The following is a 6,396-nucleotide window of genomic DNA, read 5'->3' on the forward strand; positions in this document are numbered from 1 at the left end:
AGACATGAATGTGATATGAAAAATTGTCTAAAACGCTGATGCTATCATAATAATTTTAAAAGGTGCATTGCTACAATGTTTAGCCTCAGATTTCTATTCATTTTCCCATGACTGCCCATTTCTGAATATATTTAACTATTAGAAAAATAAGGGAGGGTGTACTAAAGCAATAGCACATAAACGTGGTTCTTAGGGAGAATCCCTTACATGTATTTGAAAAAGGTTTTATTCCACTCCTGAGTTAATTGTACCAGGTGATTTTAGACTGTTAATGAAATCTAAAATTATGCATTTCTTTATCAAATGTAAATATATTCGCACTGTTTAGAACCTTGACTCTTTTATTTTCCATCAACCACAATTTAAGTGATAAAATAGCTAACTAGTTAATTGAAACTTTACTGTCAAAATAGTAGTGGCATGAATTTCTTAATTATTTATTTGTTTAAATTAAGCACAGGAAGATATTTTACATGAAGTGCTGTCATCACAATGCCATAAGTTGCCATGAATAAAGTAAAAGGGGATTGAGATTTTACATAGCAAGCAGAATGCCAAGATTTCAGAATTCAAGACTATTCTTAACTTAAAAGTACAAAGTTTATTTTCTGGTGTAGTGAACTACTCAAATCTCAGTCCAGGATCACTGTGCTAATAAACCAGTGCAGTTATATTAATGTAGTCAATGTCAGCATTGAATTCTCAGTTGTGAACTCATGAATTGTTTTGGGAGAACTGAGATAATGAGTGTAATACATGGAGGGCAACAGAGAATAGCAGATAGGATATGGCTTAGGGAAGGTTGGAGATGAAAGTACTCTCATTTAACAGGATCTGTACACATAGCATCACCATCACCTCGGGCTGCCAAGAGAGTTGCATATCGTCAGCTTTATAATCACCTAAGAAAAATAAAACCACTGAGTTGAGTATATTAAACTTCCTATTCTGAACAATTTAAAAAAGATTCTAGTAGCAGGAAACAACATCTTGCTATTGTTTATGCCAGTGGTTTACAGGTGCAAACCTTTTGTTTGTTGCCTACAAATTCTAATGCATATCTGCACAGAGGTGTTTGATTTGTTTGAGTATGTATGCAGACTAAGGTTGCCAGGTGTCCGGTTTTCCACCAGAACAGGTTGAAAAGGGACCCTGGCGGCTCTGGTCAGCACTGCTGACCGGACCGTTAAAAGTCCAGTTGGCACAGGGCTGGCAGGCTCCCTACCCAGCTCCATGCGGTTCTCTGGAAGTGGCGATGTGTCCTTTCCCAGTGAAAATGAGCGAGTGAGTGAGGGTAGGGGTGAGCGAGCAACAGAGGGAGGGGGAATGGAGTGAGCGGGGGCGGGGCCTCAGGGAAGAGGCTGGACAGGAGGCGGGACAAGGTTATGCTCAGGCTCAGGCCACATCCAAAATTCATTCCTAAGGTAACCTTCCCTTTTCACATGAACCAATTGATTCATTTTCCAACCTTCTACCCCAAGCCTCAGTGACACAAAAGGGAAGCTATATTACACACTCTAGATGTAAGGAGAGCCCCAGTCTTCTACCTGGACAGGATGAAGGATTTCACGAAGTCCCTTAGACTTTTCCTCTCCATAGTGGAAAGAGCCAAGGGCTGAGCAATATCAGCCCAAAGACTCTCCAGGTGGGTCTCAAACTGCATCAGACAATGTTACCAAGTTCACACTAGGACCCCTCCAGATACTGTTTGTACACACTTCCCGATTTCCTCATCTGTCGCCTTCTTCAAGAATGTCCCTCTCTCAGAGATCTGTAGAGTGGCGACAGGGGCATCAGTCCACACTTTCGCAGAACATTATGTAGTCACTGGGGACTCTGCTCCGATGCAATCTTTGGCTCTACAGTACTGTCAGCTGTAACTGACCCGACCCCAAAGCCCCACCTGTCCAGTGGGGATGCTGTTTGGGAGTCACCTACAGTGGAACACCCATATGGACACTACTTGAAGAAGAAGTTACTCACCTTGTGCAGTAACAATGTTTCTTCAAGATGTGTGTCCCTATGGCTGCTCCACAACCTGCCCTCCTTCCCTCTACTTTGGAGCTCCTGTCAATGACTCTGTGGTACAGAAGGAACTGAGGGGGGTTAGCCCAAGCACTGACTAGCTTCATGGGAGGGCACGAGGAGAGACAGCGCATGTGCAGGCCTAATGGACACTGCTACTGAAGTTCTCTGATCAGCAGTGCAGGGATGCAAGCGCTCCTATAGTTGAGCACCTATAGGGGGACACATCTCGAAGAACCGTTGCTGCTGCACAAGGTGAGTAACATCTTATGTAATGTTCAGTCTCACCATGGACTTCATCTTCCATTATAAGAAGGGTCTTTCACCTATTTCAAAAAATTAGTTTTTTTATAAAAATGCATGAGATTGGACATTACCTAACTAAAATAACGGGAATGACTGGTAGGTCCTTAAAATTGCTGATGACTATGCCCCCATGGCTACAATCTTTACTCATTTTTTCCCCCCAAAACCCAGTCTTTACGATCGCAAACTCCAGGCCCAGAAGATGTTTATTATCCATGCAAATGTAGTAACACAGGCCTACAAAGATTGATTACCCTGGTTCTGAAACAATGTATTTCTAAACAAATTCTCCTGAGTCCCTGTGTGTCGGCTACCAGAAACCATTTAAAATATTGTTTAAAAGATAGAGGAAAATGAGATTCAAGATGACACTATACCTACAGGGTCTCCTTATATTCTATGATGACATGACACAGATGAGAAAAAAAATTACAGACTTAGGTGCAGAAACATGAGAGAGAGAGAGTGTAAGGAACTAATATACCATTTTATGAAAATCTGGGGAACAGAGTGGGAGAAGGGTGAAACTGATCAGAGTATTAAAAGGGGAAATTAAGAACAATTAATGGATCAGAGAACAAGTAAATAAGACTGAAATCCTAGCCCCATTGAAAATGGCAAAACTCCCATTGATTCCAAGAGTTAATTACCTCTCTAATACTGGTAACCAAAATAGACATCACTGTAGGATAAATACTGCCAAAGTGAACTGAATCCTTGTTGCATGCATCTATTGCCCTATCTCTTTCTTAAACAAACATCATCAAATGGGCTGTTTTCAGTTGGCAGTAGTGGAAGGTGGGATTTTAATTCACCATGCCACTCAGTATTCTTGTCACATCAGAAGATAAAGATTGAGCTTACTCAGCACTAGTCTCTATATATGACATGAAAGTGGAACCAATTGTTTTTAAGATTTTTTGGAGCATGACAATGAAAGTCATGATGATAATTGTATTTATTGAATTATTTTTCAGATCTAAGATGTTTTTAGCAACAGCAGCATCATGAAATATTAAATAAATATATTTTGTATTGACTTGTATTGTCTGGTTTCCTACCAATTTTAAAACAGATACTTACGTTACAAAGTCAGCAGCAAAGGGCTTCACTGTTTCAGGAAGCCCATTCAAGCTTGCGAGAAGAATAGAAAATAGGAGGACAAAAAAAAAAACAAAAAACATTTCAACAACCAGTAAGCAACAGGGCTGCCTAAAAACATCTGGACATTGTGAAAATAATGTCCAAGGCCCTGCAATTCTGCAATTCCAGCACCAAAGAGTCCAGGCTTTTACAGACATTACTTTACATTTCTAACCCATATGGTTGCAAAGACAACGTCCCAACCCAAAATGAGTGCAAAGCCATACAGAGCTGTCTGTATCTGCTTGAAACAATAGCTCTGAGAAGGGTGGACAGTCCCATTTGTCTCAACTGTGTGTTTACTTTGAATCCTAGTAATGATATTTAAAATATCATCATAACTCTTTCACTCGAATAGTTTTAAATTTAACAAACATTATTATACTTAGCCATCATGGTAAAATGCAGTGGCACATATAGCAACAGCTGGTTGTTGTCAAGGTTTGTTGGGATAAAGAACGAGGCGTTCATCTTCACACCCTGCAATTTTAACTATGTCGAAAGCATCAACTGCCAAAAACCCAACTCACTAACCAACTTGTAAAAATGAAATGGAAGATGTCAATGAATTTCAAGCAGGGCCGGTGCAAGGAAGTTTCGCGCCCTAGGCGAAACTTCCACCTTGCGCCCCCCCCAAGCCCTGCGGCAGCTCCTTGCCCCCCCTCCACCCTGAGGCGCCCCCCCCCCGCGGCAGCTCCCTCCCCTGCCCTGAGGCAGCTCCCCCCCCACAGCAGCTCCCCCCCCCCCGGCCCGGGGAGCCGTGCGGCAGCTCCTCCCCTGCCCTGAGGCACTCCCCCGCGGCAGCTCCCCACCCCCCGGCCTGGGGATCCGTGCGGCAGCTCTGACCCAGGGATTCCCCTGGGCTGCCGGTGGCGCACTGACCCAGGGGTTCCCCTGGGCTACCGGTGGTACGCTGACCCGGGGAACCCCTGGGCTGCCGGCGGCACCCTCTCCCTCCCAGCGCAGCGGCCGCTGTAAAAAAATAAAATAGAATAAAAGTTGGGAGCTCCGCTTTTTGGCGCCCCCAAATCTTGGCGCCCTAGGCAACCACCTAGTTGGCCTAAATGGTAGCAACGGCCCTGATTCCAAGCACATAGGGGACAGCCTCTACCTGATGCATGTAATCAATACAAGAGTTCCAAATGGCTTTAATTATGCCCCTTCTGTTCCTCAAGCTAAATACACTCTTACAGAGTGCATCTGGGAGAGACATGCAAACCGTACTGCTTCTGTCAGAGTAATATTGTCTTTGCAATATTTCAATAGGATTCTCTGCTGCCGTTAGCCTTATGAGTTAAAAATAATTAAACTAAAAGAATGTTAAGGTTGCAAGTCAAGCACTCAAAACTTAGGAAATACCAGAATAAATTTGTCTATGCAACTTTAATTTGGCCCCCTTGTGAGTATGCATTATCAGTCTTTAATAACATGATCACATACTTTTTTCCCACAAAACTCCTGCTTTATTCAGTGCACAGAATGGACAGTGCTCACGTATTCAATATTTTGTCTTATCTTTGTTGTTCCATGTGTACTGCACACTGTTCAACCCTTGCTCTGAAGACAGAACTAATAATTTCCGTATTGGCTTTTCTATTGTGCACATCACTATCATCTACCTAAGTGCTTCACAAACCTTAATGAATTTATCTTCACAATACCCAGGTGAGGTGAGGGTGGTAATATTACAGATGGGGAAGGAGTGAGACATTAATATAAAAAATACACTAATTTTGGGTGCCTGATGTGAGATTTTCAGAGACCTTAGCATTATATGGCACTTTATTTCTTCAGCTCAGCTCTCATTGACTTCAATTGCAGCTGTGAGTGCTCAGCACTTCTGCAAATCAGACCATCAGGCACCCAGAAAATGCCCACTGTGGTTTAAGTGATTTGCCCAGCATCAGATAGAAACTCTGAGGCAGCAATAGAATCCAGTTCTTCAGGACGGCATTCAACTGCCGTAACCATAAGACCATCCTTTTTCTCCTTGCAGTTCCCTCCCTGAGTTACTATACACCTTTCAGTTTTTGTATCAAATGAGGTGTGTGTGTGGGGGGGTTCCTACAGACAACAGCCTTCTTGACCCTAGTCCATTTTATGCATTGAATAAGGTAGGGTCCTCTGGAAAAATGAATATGCACAAAGGGGATGAATTAAAGTTGCAACTTCGATTCTGGCATTTCCTAACTCTTGACTTTGCAACATTAAGTGTTCTTTTTAATGTATTTTTGTACATAATTTCCTGGGTTTTTTTAATAAAAAAAAACCTGCAAAATCATCATGTGGAACCCTATTGATCACCACATGGGTGATCACTAGGGGCCCTTGAGCTAACAGTTAGCAATACTGGTTCTTATCTTCGTGTGTCAGCCATTTCCAGAGGGGGAAAAGGCACACATTTTGCCAACGGGTTTCACAGCCAGGGCCGGCTCCAGGCACCAGCTTGGCAAGCAGGTGCTTGGGGCGGCCACTCGGGAGAGGGGCGGCAACTCCAGCTATTCGGCGGCAATTCGGTGGATGGTCCCTCACTCCCGCTGGGAGCGAAGGACCTTCTGCCGAATTGCCGCCGCAGATCACAATCGCGGCTTTTTTTTTTTTTTTTTTTTTGGCTGCTTGGGGCGGCCAAAACCCTGGAGCCGGCCCTGTTCACAGCTATTTGCTGACAGCAGAGGAATGCAGAAACTCAGGATGCCTGGGTTCTATTCCAAATTCTGAATGGACTGGACTGGATTGCTTACTAATCCCTCTGTCCCTGCAACCTTCCCAACCATGTGCCCTAGCCCTGTGCCTGTTCTGTGCCTGGCATTGCTACATGTGCCTCCTATAGTTACCATCCAAGTGTTTGCTATTATTTCTTTCTTTTCTTATATTCCTTGTTTAGATTTCCTTACATCCAGTCTTGTCTTCAATAGCAAAAGC

The sequence above is a fragment of the Emys orbicularis genome, chromosome 1 (genome assembly GCF_028017835.1).
Source record: "Emys orbicularis isolate rEmyOrb1 chromosome 1, rEmyOrb1.hap1, whole genome shotgun sequence".
In the NCBI taxonomy this organism is placed as follows: domain Eukaryota; kingdom Metazoa; phylum Chordata; order Testudines; family Emydidae; genus Emys; species Emys orbicularis.